General features: G+C 39.7%; 1 protein-coding gene across 1 annotated transcript in view; it reads right to left on the bottom strand.

Moving 5' to 3' along the window:
* LOC128017540 (Fc receptor-like protein 5) overlaps positions 1-16,312 on the bottom strand; it is a 240,785-nt gene that overhangs the window by 136,650 nt on the left and 87,823 nt on the right. The window lies entirely within an intron of this gene.

Below are 16,312 nucleotides of genomic sequence, written 5' to 3'. Positions count from 1 at the left end.
CTGTCATTCATTTAGCTTTATATATATGTGTGTGTGTGTGTGCATCATTACAGTCTGTAAAATATGTGTATCTCTTATTACAAGACTGCAATCACTAGCAATCAGAAGAATTCCACTTAATCAAGTATCTACAAAACATCTACTCTATAAAACAATGCATTAAATTACATTAAAGACAAAAACAAATTAAACAAGCAAATTAAATGATAACTCACATGTATCTGGTCCACTGATGAATTTGTGGGTCAAGTCAAGTGAATTATTAACCATTTTCTAACAGGCATCCAATACTGACTTCAGGAAAAGGGGAATAACAATGACATTTGAGATAACAACTAAAACCGCAAGCCCCGCCCCACGACTGACAATACAAAACCATATTTTGAAAGTAACTCGCCCTTTCTGTCAAACACACACACACACACACGAGTGTGGGCGTCATTTTCTCCTTCTTTCCAAAGCGCTCGGGCGCTCCTGAGGCGTCTGTTGTTGCTTGCCAAATAAGCATCCATCAACCGCGATCTCCTTTACAACAAGGACATTTTAGTAATGGATTTCCACCACCGAAAAACTCTTGCAGTAACTCTGCTACAAGATGTATCATTATTCAACGAAGAAAAGTCAAAAACTATGCAGTGTTCAAAAACAACAGGGAATTTCACCCCGATGGAAGCTGATTGAGTTTCTTGTCACATGACCTGGTGCGCTTGTGTCATTTTGAACATCTGAGATGTTTTTAACTAGAGGTGCGTTCGAGTAGCCAAGATGGCAGCGGTGTGAATGGTCACGTTTTATATGCGTCTAAAGTAGTTTGAGGAGTTTGAAGCTAACAAACTGAAACTTGAAGGTACAGTTGTGAAAATATATGCATTATTCCGATATTTTTCTGGCAAAAATTGGCAAAAAAAGGAAAAATCAGTCCCTTGACACGATTCAGAAGCTAACCACTAAAGTGGACGAAACACACAACAAGGTGATCTCCATTGATAAAACGGTTGCTGTTTCTTCCGGTAAACTTGACAAATTGTCTGAAAAAGTCTCCCATATGAGTGAAGAGGTCAAGATGCACGCTGTTAAGATCGCTGAATTTGAAAAGGAGATTAGGGAATTGCAAGGTGAAAATTTAAGTCTGAAAGAAAGCTTCGATGAAAAGCAACGGTACTCACGTAGATGGAATCTCAAGCTACAAGGGGTCCCAGAGCGCGACGAAAAAGATGTGAGAAGTGTGACAATCAACATCCTAGGAAAGATGGTCCCTAGTATCCAGAACAAGTTGGATGATATAGTTGATGTTGTACACCGCCTGGGGCTAAGGAGATCCGACGGAGCACCTCGCAACATCATCATGCGTTTTACCATGCGTACCTACAGAGACATGGTATGGCGGGCTGCAAAAGACTCTCGCTATTTAAAAGAAAACAAGCTTCGGATCAAGGAGGAGCTGATCAAACAAGATGTTGAGGCTAGAGCCAAATTATGGCCACTGGTTAAGAAGGCTCGTGAGGAGGGGAAGAATGTTTCATGGAAGGGTCCCCATGCTTTTTTCGCTGGGAAAAAATGTACAACGTACTGTTTTATATTCGCAGATTGCGTCCATGGAGCAACTTATTTTGAATTTACCTCGAAAATTGCGCTGGAACAGTTTCTCATGTTTTTGCTGACAGACTGCACCCTTGTTCTCATGAGTTGCACTTGATCAGTCTTTTACAAACCACCTTAAATGAGCATTCCATTTCTTTTCCATTACTTTTGTGTTCGGAATTTTTTTTATTTATTTTTTTATAGTAATTTCCTTTTTAATGACTACCTTAATGGAGCATCTGCAGTCGAACATGACTCCTGGACTGTGCATAGACAAACAGCCTCTAATTGAAGTCTGATAAACGGAGCAATGTGTAAGTTTAATACTCTGTTGTGGTTCCTTCATAAGAAGTAAGTTATGCCCTCCCATACAGTTGCACTTTTAACTCAGTTAGAGGGTATGTGTTCAACTACCTCTTTGTCAACGCAGTTTTACAGCGGTAAGCTTTAAAACCTTTGTGTTCTTGTTAGTGTTGTTATTCAAATTACTCTTTCCTGTTGTTTTTTTCTTTTTTTTCTTCTTTTTTTTATGCAAATGCAAGACTTGGAGTTTAACTCTTTAAGTTAAACCCCATTAAACACTCGTGGCCTGAGAGATCTCACTAAAAGAAAAGCCTTATTCTTTTACTGTAGACGAACGAATGCTGACTTAGTACTGTTACAAGAAACTCATTCCTGTGAGAGTGATGTTCGTTTTTGGAAATCACATTGGGTTGACAAGGCCTACTTTAGTAAAGGATCTAACCATTCCGCAGGAGTTCTCACTTTGATTAACAAATTTAAAGGAGACATTATTGAATCGTTGATTTCGACGGAAGGAAGATGGGTTATTATTGTCATTAAACTTGATAATGCTACTTTTATCATATGTAATATATATGGCCACAACTTAAGATCTGCCAACAAGTCTCTTATTATCTTATACAGAAGAATATTGAAGCTTTTAAAAAATAAATATCAACAAGCCATTATTATTATTGCTGGAGATTTTAATGATGTATTGGATAATTCAGCTGATAGATTTCCTCCTAAAATGGGCCTCACTAATACTATTATCTGTACTTTGTGTGATTATTTTCATATTGCAGATGCATGGCACTATTATCATCCTAATATAAAGGAATATACTTGGAGCAATAACTTGTTGTCCTGTAAATCTAGAATAGACTTTTTATTTTTTTGATTTCTCAACAGTTACTGCAATATGTGTCTGATATAAGTCACCAATATGCTCCTTTCTCTGACCATTTAGTAATTAAGAAGATTTTGCAGACTAAACACAGGGAGAGTACTGTCCGTGGTTACTGGAAATTTAATAAAAATCTGCTAAAAGACAAAAAATTTAATGTTGAAATCAAGGAATTAGTTGAAGGAATTTTTTCAAATGATGAATTTGAGTCTCATGGTGCTAAATGGGAAAATTTTAAATATAAAGCAAGATTATTAGCAATTAGGAGATATAAAACTTTAAAAATGGTTAATGCTGATATGGAAACTGACTTGCTTATTAAAATTAATACCTTAATCAAAAAAGAGAATCTCTCTGTTATAGAAATTAAACAGTTAAAAACTTTGCAATGGGAATTAGACCATATATATTTAGAAATAGTTAAATGTGCCTTTGTTAGATCCCCAGAGCAAGATGGATTGAGGAAGGACAAAAAAATACGAGCTTCTTGTCACTTGAGAAAAGGAATTTTAAAAGGAAAAGCATCTCTGCTTTACAGATTAACACTTACATTTCGAAACACCCTGAAGAAATTGAGAATTTTGTTACAAACTTTTATAGGAACCTGTACTCCCCTGATTTACAGGCAAACCAAAGTAAGTCATACCTGCAACAGATTAAGAACTATATACCTCAAATAAGTGATGAATTTAAGGTATCCTGTGAGGCTCCTTTTTCCTTAAATTAAATTAGAGATGCAATGAAATCAGTGAAAAAGGGAAAATCACCTGGCTCTGATGGTCTTACTTTAGAATTCTTCATACAGTTTTGGGATTTTTTTAGTACAACCTTTTTTCTTAATTTTGAAAACCCAAACAAATCTTTAGAATCATCTGTTAACTTTCTTATCCTTGTAGCAAAGTTCTATTTTCACAAACAAAAAATTCTTAAGAAAAAAACTAATTTTGTAGAATTCTTATGTGAAGTAGAATATGTAATTAAATCACTAAGACTAATTAATAACAAAAAATGTGTTTCTTTTTGAGGAGATATGATGAGATATTTCACGTACCATGATTAATACTTGATTTGTTGTATTTTTGTATGTTTTTTCCTTTTTTTCCATTAGTTCTGTTGACTTTGGATGTATATAATAATTAATGTATGTCTGACTCTAAACTTTAACTGTCCTGTAACCTATGGTATATGTAGGATAGATAGATAGATGGATAGATGGTTCTTTATAAATTCCAAACAGCTGTATGGTTATATGTTTTATGATTTTATGTTTTAATGTAGCCAGTGCTATGGCATTATATTTTATTGTTGTATATCAATTGTTGTGTGACTTAATATGTTTTTTTTTTTTTGTTATCTTGTGCCTAGTATAACATCTTGCCTATGGACTACAGTTGAAAATTAGCCTGCTGGCTAACACTGGCACTTTTTTCAGTAATGTTGATTAATGTGCACTGTCCTAAAATAAATAAATGAAAATTGTTAATACATTGTATGTAATGTATGCTAAAGAAGAAGAAAAAAAAAAACTAGAGGTGCGTTCCATTCGACAGTAAGTGTACTGCGAAGTGGACTTCACAGGGTATTCCACCATCTTAAGTAAGATTGCAATCCAAAGGGAGCGAACACGTTCAGTTCAAAGGGCACTGTGCAAGGCACAGGGAATAAGGGAACATCGATACATCACTTCACAAGAAGTGGAGAGAGATTATCCGCCAACTGACATTGCGCGCAGCACTTCATCAACAGTCAGAACGTCAACTAATGATATAAAAGCTATTTATTTACTAATGTAAAAGCAACTAGAAGCAGATGAGGCTCTGCCATTTTTCTTTATTTTACTTTATTTACCTCAGTGTTAACTATACGGCGGTTTACCCGCGCTCATAACATTACAACAGAATCAGTTCAGACAGTGGCGCCCCCAGAAAATGTTAACAGGGGTGGCCAAATGAGGCCACAGTAAATTTTGGGGTGGCACATTAAAATAAAAAAATAAAAAAATTAAGGTTTTGCAATATAGACAAAAAGTTATATCTCTGTGAGTTCTAGGATTTTATCGATAACGATAATTAGACTATTTTGCTGAGTGTTATTGTGCTGATATATTTTAATTTTGCTGACACCTGATTTATTTTTTATTTTTCCCTTTACACCATTGTTTCTAAAAGTGTGCACCATCTTTTAGGTCAAATACTTGCATCTGGGCTGTTACCAAGCAAATGCAATCAGTATCAACAAAATTGATCTTTGCAATGCAGATAAAACAGAAGCTGCATCCAGAGCTGGGTAGTAATGGATTACATGTAATCTGGATTACGTAATCAGATTCCAAAACTCAAGTACTTGTAATTAGAGTAAACCACTTTTTAAAATACTCGTAATCAGACTACAGTTACTTTTTTATGGATTACATGATTACATATTATTTACCCAATGGTAATAAGTCAAAGTATTTTTTCCTAATAAACCTGCCGCTTATATACGTTCGTGATTCTTCGAGTTTTTCGGGCGGAGAGGGGGAGGTGGGTCAGAATCACGCTCAGAAGAATATGGAGGGGAACGCAGCCTTTAATCACTGGATGTTCAGACATCTTTTTTTTTTTTTTTTTTACTCGTGAAAGAGTCAATCTTTTGTTCATTATCTGGCTCGGCTCGGTGTTCATCTTCAGTTCTCTCTTCACAGCAGTTCAGTCAGTCACTGTTTGAGTAAATGAATTACTCCGGGATATTGGTTTGTTTGAACTCCGAGGGAGTGTCAGCCACATTAAAAAAGTTAACAGCGTAAGTCATTTGTGGATTAATGCGTATTGGAGACACAAACAGTTTAAAATGATTCAGTTCGATTTGGTGAACTGAATGATTCATTCGTGAACTGGATATCCAGACTGCTTTGATTTGAACTCTCTCACAACAGACACGGAAGAGAAGACAATGCTGAATAAAGTCGTAGTTTTTGCTATTTTTGGACCAAAATATATTGTCGATGCTTCAAAATATTCTAACTGACCCTCTGATGTCACATGGACTACTTTGATGATGTTTTTCTTACCTTTCTGGACATGGACAGTAGACCGTACACACAGCTTCAATGGAGGGACTGAGAGCTCTCGGACTAAATCTAAAATATCTTAAACTGTGTTCTGAAGATAAAAGGAGGTCTTACGGGTTTAAAACAACATGAGGGTAAGTTATTAATTACATAATTTTGCTATCTGGGTGAACTAACACATTAATTAAACTTATCAGATGACAAGAGCATGGTTGATGTAAGGTTTGTAAGATTTACCTGCAGCTTAATGTATTAGTGTGAATACTGGCTTAATAGTCGTTGTTCTACCATATTTATGTATAAAATATCTTTCATAATTAAACTGCCCTGACTGCCTAGCTGCAGTATGTGTTAGCCTGTTGTTTTGGCACTGTTTTGCAATGATGAATGAGGCGTTTGCAATGATGAATGAGGCGAGAGACAGAGAGAGATAAATAAGAAACATTTGTTTAACATATATATATATATATATATATATATATATATATATATATATATATATATATATATATTGTCACAGCCACACCTTCTACACTCCCAGAATCGGACACTTACGCCACACCCACTCGTCCCCAATCACCAGAATTCTAAACACCTGTGCATCATCACCAGTGCCACATATAAAGCCATCAGTCACCATCACCCAGTGTCTGGTCTAGCACCGATCTCCTCACTTACCTGAACGCCATTCGTATAACCTACCTGATCTACTGAACCCTCTTCATCCTCATCTGTATTCCTGTTCCCATCGTCTTCGTCTGAGTCGCCACCTGTATCACCATTCACCTGAAGGAAAGTTGTGTTATTCTCTGTGTCATCTACGTGTCAAGATTCACCTGTGTCTGAAACCTCTGATTCACATTAAACACTATATCACTGAATCCTCTGTGTCCTCGTCTGTGTCTGACAGAAGACCAGACCTCATGCAGAGCTCTTCAGATACAGGCGAGGACTGCACCGCGGATCCCTTCACTGAACTGGTTCACGCTGTACGGTCCTCACTAATGCAACAAACTCAACTTTCCTCACCAGCTGTCAACAGTTCAAACACCGCTACAACTCCGGTCACTTCTTCAGTTGCCCCTGCGAGTCCCATGGCCAAACCAGCGACATACAGCGGCACGGCGGAGGATTGCAGCGGGTTCCTGCTACAGTGTTCCCTCTACATGGAATCCAACGCTCATTTATTCACCACTGAACGCAGTCGAGTCGCATTCATCATCAACCTGCTCTCAGGTAAAGCTCTCCACTGGGCTCAATCTCTCTGGGATTCGAACTCATCTGTCCTTGGATCAGTCACTAACTTCTGTTCTCAGTTAAAATCCGTCTTTGGTCAACAAACTTCTGCATTGTCTGTCCATGATCAATTATTTACAATTCGCCAACAGAAAGATGAATCCGTGAGTGAATATGCCATATGCTTCCGTACACTCGCTTACATAAGCGGCTGGAATGAAACTGCCTTAATTACAGCATATCGCCACGGATTGTGTGACAAAATACAAGGTTTGATTGTGGTGTACGAAGACTCACTGGGACTTGAGTGTCTCATCCAGAAATCCATTAGAGTTGCCCAGAGACTCACTGCCTGTCATCTGCTCACTCCCGCTGTACTTCCTCTTCCCGCTATACCATCTGTCGCTCCTCCAGCACCTGAGCCCATGCAAGTGGATTCTAACCATCTGTCCACATCGGAACGTCAGCGGAGGATTAACACCGGGCTGTGTCTCTATTGTGGGGGAGATGGACACCTCTTACCATCCTGTCCAGTTCGGCCCTCACGCCCAGCGGTGAGTACCATCCATATACCTCCTCTAACTGCTCCTCTGACTAAAACCTGGATTACTCTAAGACATCTCCATTCTTCTGTTTCAGTACAAGCCCTCATCGACTCCGGTTCGGCGGGGAACTTCATCAACCGGCAAACATTAACTCGTCTAAGTGCCAAGCCTCATCGAAGCCCCGTCGAACTCAAAGTAACAACGATACAGGGAAAGCCGCTGGGCAAGGGTCGTGTCCACTATTTCTCCCCCACAATCATCCTCCGCGTGGGACTCCTGCACGAGGAAGACATCACGCTTATGGTGCTGGAGGAATCCACCGCAGACATCATCCTGGGACGCCCCTGGCTTAACCAACACCAACCTCACATCCATTGGCCCACCGGTGAGATCCTGAAATGGGGAAAGTCCTGTCATCATACCTGCATCACTCCCCCAGTTAAAATTCCCATGGTCGTTCCTTCCATAAAGAAGTCATCCCTACCGGTCCAGTCCACATCAGTGGAAAGCCCCGACACTAAGGTGGATCATATCATCCCTCCTGTATATCGGGCGTTCCAGGATGTGTTCAGTAAGCGGTTGGCAACGAAACTTCCACCTCATAGGCCATGGGACTGCGCCATTGACCTCCTGCCTGGAGCAACCCTTCCAAAAGGACGAGTCTATCCACTGTCCATCCCGGAGCAGAAGGCCATGGAGGAGTACATACAGGAAGCCCTCACTCAGGAGTTCATCCGACCATCTACTTCCCCTGCCGCTTCCAGCTTTTTCTTCGTGGCCAAGAAGGACGGAGGCTTGAGGCCGTGTATCGACTATCGCCATCTCAACTCTCAGACCGTCAAATTCAGTTATCCTCTTCCCCTGGTCCCAGCGGCGTTAGAACAACTACGCGGAGCCAAAATCTTCACTAAACTGGACTTGAGGAGCGCCTACAACCTGATCCGCATCCGGAAGGGGGACGAATGGAAGACTGCTTTCATCACTCCTTCCGGGCACTATGAATACAGGGTCATGCCGTATGGGTTATCCAACAGTCCATCCGTCTTCCAAAACTATATGAATGAAGTCTTCAGAGAATACCTTAACCAGTTCGTAATTGTCTACATTGATGACATCCTCATTTACTCCACATCCAAGCAGGAACACATCCAACATGTCATACTCGTAATCCAAAAACTCCGGGAACACCACCTATACCTCAAATCTGAAAAGTGTGAGTTCCACACGCCCTCAGTCCAGTTCCTGGGATACATCATCGACCCACGAGGCGTGAAGATGGACCAGGGGAAGGTGGACGCCATCACACACTGGCCTCAACCTGGTTCCATTAAAGAACTCCAACGCTTCCTGGGCTTTGCCAACTTCTATAGAAGATTCATCAAAGATTACAGTTTACTCAGCTCCCCTCTAACTTCTCTCCTCTGGAACCGGCCCAAGTCTCTGTCCTGGAACCCCAAGGCCACTGAAGCTTTCCACCTACTCAAGCAGGCCTTCAAGACTGCTCCGATCCTAGTCCACCCTGATCCCAACCAACAGTTCATCGTGGAAGTGGACGCTTCATCAACCGGGGTCGGAGCAGTCCTATCCCAGCGGCAGGGGGATCCTCCAAGACTCCATCCATGCGCCTTCTTCTCGAAGAAGCTATCCCCGGCGGAGCAGAATTATGACATTGGTAACCGTGAACTACTGGCCATCAAGCTGGCTCTGGAAGAATGGCGTCATTGGCTGGAGGGAGCCCAGTTCCCTTTCGAGGTAGTAACAGACCACCGGAACCTGGAATACCTCCGTGAAGCTAAGAGACTGAATCATTGCCAAGCCAGATGGGCCTTGTTCTTCACGAGATTCAACTTTAAGGTCACTTATCGCCCTGGCTCCCAGAACAATAGAGCCGATGCCCTCTCCCGTCTTCATCAAGCAGATCCTGAACCCGAATCTCCGGAACCAATCCTCCCTCCAGCCATGATTGTAAGTCTTATCCAATGGAATATTGATCATCTGATTGAACAAGAAAACCTGCAACACCCTGCTCCGCCGGGAGGTCCAGAAGGGAAACTCTTCGTCCCTCCTCAACACCGGATTACCCTCCTGGACTTAGCTCACACCTCTCCGGGATCTGGACATCCAGGCAGGAGGCGGACCCTTTCGCTCCTTCAACAGCGTTACTGGTGGCCATCAATGGCTCTGGATACTGTCCGCTACCTCAAGGGATGCTCCGTCTGCGCCATAGCAGACACCCCTAGAAGACTCCCGGAGGGTAAACTGGTGCCTCTGCCCATTCCTGAACGTCCATGGACCCATATTGGTATTGATTTCATGACTGACCTCCCTCTTTCTCAAGGTTACACCTGTGTGCTGGTAGTGGGCGACAGGTTTTCGAAGTCATGTAAACTCATCCCTCTCAAAGGACTTCCCACTGCGTTTGAAGCGGCAGAGGCACTATTCCACAATGTATTCCGCCACTTTGGCATTCCAGAGGACATCGTCTCCGACAGAGGTCCCCAATTCATCTCCAGAGTCTGGTCTGCTTTCTTCCGTCTTCTAGGGGTGTCCGTCAGCCTCTCTTCAGGATACCATCCACAGACCAACGGCCAGACGGAGCGTAAGATTCAGGAGCTTGGGAGGTTCCTGAGGATATACTGCCACCGTAACCAGGACTGTTGGAGCCAGTATCTACCCTGGGCCGAATACGCTCAGAACTCCCTCCAGCAATCCACCACCGGGCTCACCCCCTTCCAATGTGTCCTCGGATACCAGCCTCCACTCTTCCCATGGTCAGGTGAGCCCTCGGAGGTCCCAGCGGTAGATCACTGGTTCCGCCAGAGCAAGAGGGTCTGGGACTCGGCTCACGTGCATCTCCAGCGGGCAGTGCGGAGGCATAAGGAACAAGCGGACGCTCGTCGAAGACCTACACCGCAATACCAACCTGGACAGCGAGTCTGGCTCTCGACGAGGGACATCCGCCTCCGGCTGCCCTGCCGTAAGCTGAGTCCCCGATACATCGGACCATTCACAATTGAACGGCAACTGAACGAAGGGACCTATAGACTCCAGCTACCAGCACAGTACCGTATCTCACCTTCATTCCATGTTTCACTCCTCAAACCCTTCACTGAACCTTTGTCTCCTCCATCCACAGAGCCTGGTGATGATGCCGTACCTCCTCCTCCAGCCATCGAAGAAGACAACGACATCTTCTGGGTTAGAGCTATCCTCGACTCTCGACGACGGGGTCCTCAATTGGAGTACCTTGTAGACTGGGAGAACTACGGCCCGGAGGAGCGTTGCTGGGTTAATCGTAACGACATCCTGGACCCCAGCCTTCTCACTGACTTTCACCGAGACCATCCAGACCGCCCCGCTCCCCGTGGCCGAGGTAGACCCCGTCGTCGTACAAGATCCCAGCCGTCAGGAGCCGCCCGTGGAGGAGGGGGTACTGTCACAGCCACACCTTCTACACTCCCAGAATCGGACACTTACGCCACACCCACTCATCCCCAATCACCAGAATTCTAAACACCTGTGCATCATCACCAGTGCCACATATAAAGCCATCAGTCACCATCACCCAGTGTCTGGTCTAGCACCGATCTCCTCACTTACCTGAACGCCATTCGTATAACTTACCTGATCTACTGAACCCTCTTCATCCTCATCTGTATTCCTGTTCCCATCGTCTTCGTCTGAGTCGCCACCTGTATCACCATTCACCTGAAGGAAAGTTGTGTTATTCTCTGTGTCATCTACGTGTCAAGATTCACCTGTGTCTGAAACCTCTGATTCACATTAAACACTATATCACTGAATCCTCTGTGTCCTCGTCTGTGTCTGACATATATATATATATATATATATATATATGTTAAACAAATGTTTCTTATTTATCTCTCTCTGTCTCTCGGTCTCTCTTTCTCTAGAGTTGAAGCCTACAGCCATTCTATCCATGCAGCAACTGATGGAGAAAGGGTTCACTTTGGTGCTGTTGTGATGTTGTCACAAAAATGACATATACATACATACATACATATATATATATAAACATTCTTGAATCATTCTTGTGTCTTGTCTTGCCTCTCAACAACTTTTAAAATATCGGCAGTAATTTAGTGACTCCATACGCTGATTCCAACTTTAGCCTACCTGATAATGAGCTAATTCACCTTAAGTAGGTTAATCAATATACTGTATAATTCAGGAGACTAAAACTTTTAAGGTTCTTCATTTTTTTTACAATTGTTTTAAAATTGATATACATCAATTTTACAAAATTAATATTTAATTTATATTTTGTGTAAATTCATCTTTAAATTTAAAATTGTGACTCAAAGCACACTTAGTAATTAACCTCTGCTGCATTTTGAATCAAAAATCAAATTTAAAAACAAATACTATGGAGATTAATATATTGATGCTATATACAAAGTAACGTGACTGCAAACTACACCAACAGGATACTAGAACTGCGTTCCTGAAACTGCAGCCATCGCTATATCGTCCAGTACGGTAGGTGGCGCTGACACAAAAAACTTGGATCCTAGACCTGCGGTCCTAGATCTGCGGTCCTGAAACTGCAGCCATCACTGTATCGTCCAGTACGGTAGGTGGCGCTGACACGAAAAACTTGGATCCTAGAACTGCGGTCCTAGATCTGCGGTCCTGAAACTGCAGCCTCCGGTTGTGCAGGAACATACTATTGGAATCTTTGAGAACCATGGCTTTAAATAATCCTATTCATTTTCATTAATTCATTAAAATTGTACAGAAATTTGCACTTATATGTTTCAGAAAACACTTTGAAACTATTATAAGGTGAGGTGCAAAAATACAAACACGGGTAGCCTATTTATTTATCTGCAGGTTACATGTCCTTTAAGCTATTTGTAAAGTCTGGTTACACTTTACTATTTTCAAAAGATAATAAAGATAGCGATTTTCTTACATCAATTTGCCAGTATGTTTGCAGGACCTCGCAGAACACATCTGATCCTTCTTGTGTTCACTATTTTTGTTCTCCATTGAAATGTCACGACTCAAATTCACTCAAAAAAAAAAAAAAATGAACCGGCAAATATTAAATAATTTGGTCCCGACTGAGCAGTCAGTTCACAGAAAGACGACAATAACGGTCATATTTTTAAATGTAGAAAGCCATGAACCGATTCATTGTCCAGTTTCCTGAATGACAGCCAGATTAACCAATCATGATCGAAGTCATAAAAAAAAACTACCAATGGGGGTTGTTTCAGTGTGATAAAGCAGCGAAATGTATATAGATTTATTGTTGTTAAAGATGATAATATTTAACATATACCTTTAGATTTAAGAATAGGTATTATGACTAAAATATTTAAAAATGCTATTAAAATAATAATAATCTTAAATAATTTAATATAAATAATTTAAAAGCTTGTTAACCTTTTTCAACCATTCAGCATTAAACATTTTTAACGTTGTTTAATTAAAACAATTGACCTTATTTCAACCATATTTCAATGTTGAAAGTTGATCATGTGTTGTTTTTCAACCTTTCATCTTTAAACGTTGAATCAACATTGTTTCAACGTTGAAACCACAACTGACCTTATTTCAACCATATTTCAACGTTGAAGGTCAGTCATGTGTCGGCTGGGGCATAATAAACATACGTTTTTCCTTGTATAGTTTTTTTATTTATTTATTGTATAGTGTACATATTTTAAATGTGATTGTAAATGAAAATTAAAATATGAATGTAGTCCTATATATTTATGTTATATAATAATCTGCGCGACCCCATCGTTAACTTTCTTTGATGACGTTTGCAGGGCTTTCCAAATGAGCAGTTATTGTCAGTGAAGTCCACTTTAACTGATATACCGTGCTGAGGGAGTAGGAAGCAGTGCGGACGCGCCTGGAAAAAACGAGTGTGTCGCTTCCATTATGAGCGCGCATACCGCATTTGAAATAACAAACTTGAGCGCCCAAAATTATATGTAGACGGGCAGTTCATCGGTCAGAATGTTTACTTTCAGTTAATGGTTAAACGGTTAGTATGAGCAAGAGCAACCCTAGCGGGCATATAAACATAATATAACATACAAACATAAAAAAATCATTAATTTAAAGCCACACAAAGTCAACATGTTGGTATTTCTTGCTCGGAATCTGCCATAAAATGAAATGAAAGTTTGTTGATCTTTGAAAAGGTGTACCTGCGTTATTATGCCATTTATCATTATATTTGTTGAAACTGGTCTTAGAACGACAATATTATCGTTTATTGTGATAATTTCTCGGACAATTTATCGTCCAGTAAAATTTGTTATCGTGACAGGCCTACTAACAGTAGATTACAATGAATTTGAACTGATGAAACACCTTTAAAAGATGTAATTACAGGTTCATAATTTCATTATGGCTGACACTATGGCATTGTTTTTTGATTACATAATGTATATTTATTATGCTCTCTGGAAAACACACTTAATAATTTAATTCATACAGAATGTGTTACAGAATAAAACTATATGCATGTTGGCTAATTACTCAAACAAGTGATCTAAAGCAGAAAACAAGGCATCAAACTTTCATTATAAGAACAGACAAAAAAATAATCACAGGATAAAGCTGCCGAACCTTTTTAAGGTTCTGAAAAAATCTAATTTAAAGCATATAAAATCAGAACAGACTTAAGCATTATCAAACCATATTTAAAGACTAAAAAGTTATTGTATATATAAAATATGTTGATAATATGTAGATGAGTTACAGCATACTAGCTTTGGTCTTCTGCAGACACATTAAACATATTATTTTCAACAATTAAGACTCATTTAAGGCTCAGAATGCAAGAAGGTCACAGTTTGAGTCCTGGGAGCCAGGAGCCCTTTCAGTGTGGAGTTTCTCCATGTGTTGGTGTGGGTTTACAATATAAACATATGCAGGAGAAAGGAACTGGAGACAGTAAATTGTATGTGGGTGTGAGTGAATCATCCATCCAGGGGTTTTTCTATGCCTTCAGCTTGAGGCGTTGGGTTTAATCTAGCATAATGTGACCCTACAGAGGACAAGATGATTGGTGGATGGATGGGTGGAAGGATGGAATATCAGGTTAAGTTTCTTCTTCTGTAACAGCATACTGGCTTTGGTCTTCAGTAGATGGAACTGTGAAATACACACAAAACGTTTATTGTCAAAATGTAATTTAGTTTCCATTGCAGTTATTGTTTAAATCAATGATTGGATCATAATGTTGAAAATACGGTATGTCTGTCAAAGAGGGAATGTGAATCATTTGAGAGAGACGGATCAGACAGAATTATTACCTCTCGCTCTGTAGCATTTGTAAAGCAGCACGACTGTCACCAGCAGATACGGACAAGCTGCCAGAAGAAAACCGAGGATGATGTGAGGACCTGACACTGAAAAACAGAGACACAAGCACATTATTGAGAACATTACAGAGCTCCTAAAGACTTTTAGCAAGTTTCTCAGGGAACCCAATGTTTTGTGCGCAAATGCAAAATCATTGAAATACAATTTTTCCTCCCATCTCATATTTATTCCACCATCATGTTCCTTTAGGAGCTCTGTAATAAAGGAGCACTTCACCCACAAAATTTATATTCTGCCAAATAATTACCAAGATGTTGTTCTAAATCTGCATGACTTACTTTCTTCTCTGTGGAACAGAAAAAAAAAGATGTTTTGAATCCTTTCAATAAATTTATTTTAATGTTTAATCTTCCTCACACTATATATGTCCACAATCAGATTAATTTATGTTGATTTCAAATACATATATGTAGCGGGTAGGTGATTGAGACTGGAAGTGTACCTTTAAGGCCTAATCTGGCGCTGATCATTTGGATCAGGTTTTTTTTTTTTTTTTTTTTTTTTTTTTTTTGACATATATTGAACCTTAACAAAAAAAGGCATTCGAAGTTTCAGATTTACAAACAAACCTGAGCGTACATACAAATATTACAACACAATATACATATTCACATCAGCAGGCAAGAAAAGTTGAAGCCTAGGTGAAAATAAAACTAAAAGAAAAAAAATTAAATTAAAATACAAATAAAATTAAATGAACAAATAAATATATAAAGTAGGGGAGTAGGACAATATTCAATTTATAAAATCAAAGTCTTCCAATAAGGAGTACAAATACACTGCTTTAGGACTTTTCATCCTTCTCATGGTCTCCGAATATACTTTAAATTCCTCCTTAAAAACCACTAATTTTGGAGGGATTTTGAAAAATTTACATTTGTGTATATAAAATTTCAGCAAAAGCAACACATTATTAATTACATAGGATACCTTTTTTATCCTTTATTAATAGCCCAAATTTAATTAATTCCCACGACAGTATCAACCTTACAGGTATTCTTTGTTGCATCCATCTCAATGCATCATTCCAAAATTTGTTTGAAAACAAGTGTTCAACCGTTTCTATCTCTACCTTACATATTTGACATAAATTTGAATCCCCAACATTAAATCTCATTCTTAAAAAAAATTTTGTTGGATATATATGATTCAGAATTTTAAAGTGCACCTCTTTACATTAAGGATTAACAGGAAATGAAAGAAAATTGGTCCTAATTTTACACACTTCTTTCTACTCATAATGATGAAAAATGTAATTTCTTAATACCGGTCCTGGGAAACATTGATGTATTAAACAGTCTCTTAAGAATTTGTTTGAACATTTTCTGTCAACAAAGCTTA

Source organism: Carassius gibelio, chromosome A7 (assembly GCF_023724105.1).
Source record: "Carassius gibelio isolate Cgi1373 ecotype wild population from Czech Republic chromosome A7, carGib1.2-hapl.c, whole genome shotgun sequence".
NCBI classification, from domain to species: domain Eukaryota; kingdom Metazoa; phylum Chordata; class Actinopteri; order Cypriniformes; family Cyprinidae; genus Carassius; species Carassius gibelio.
Note: the sequence above shows the minus strand (reverse complement) of the source record. Positions and strands in the feature narration are given on the sequence as shown.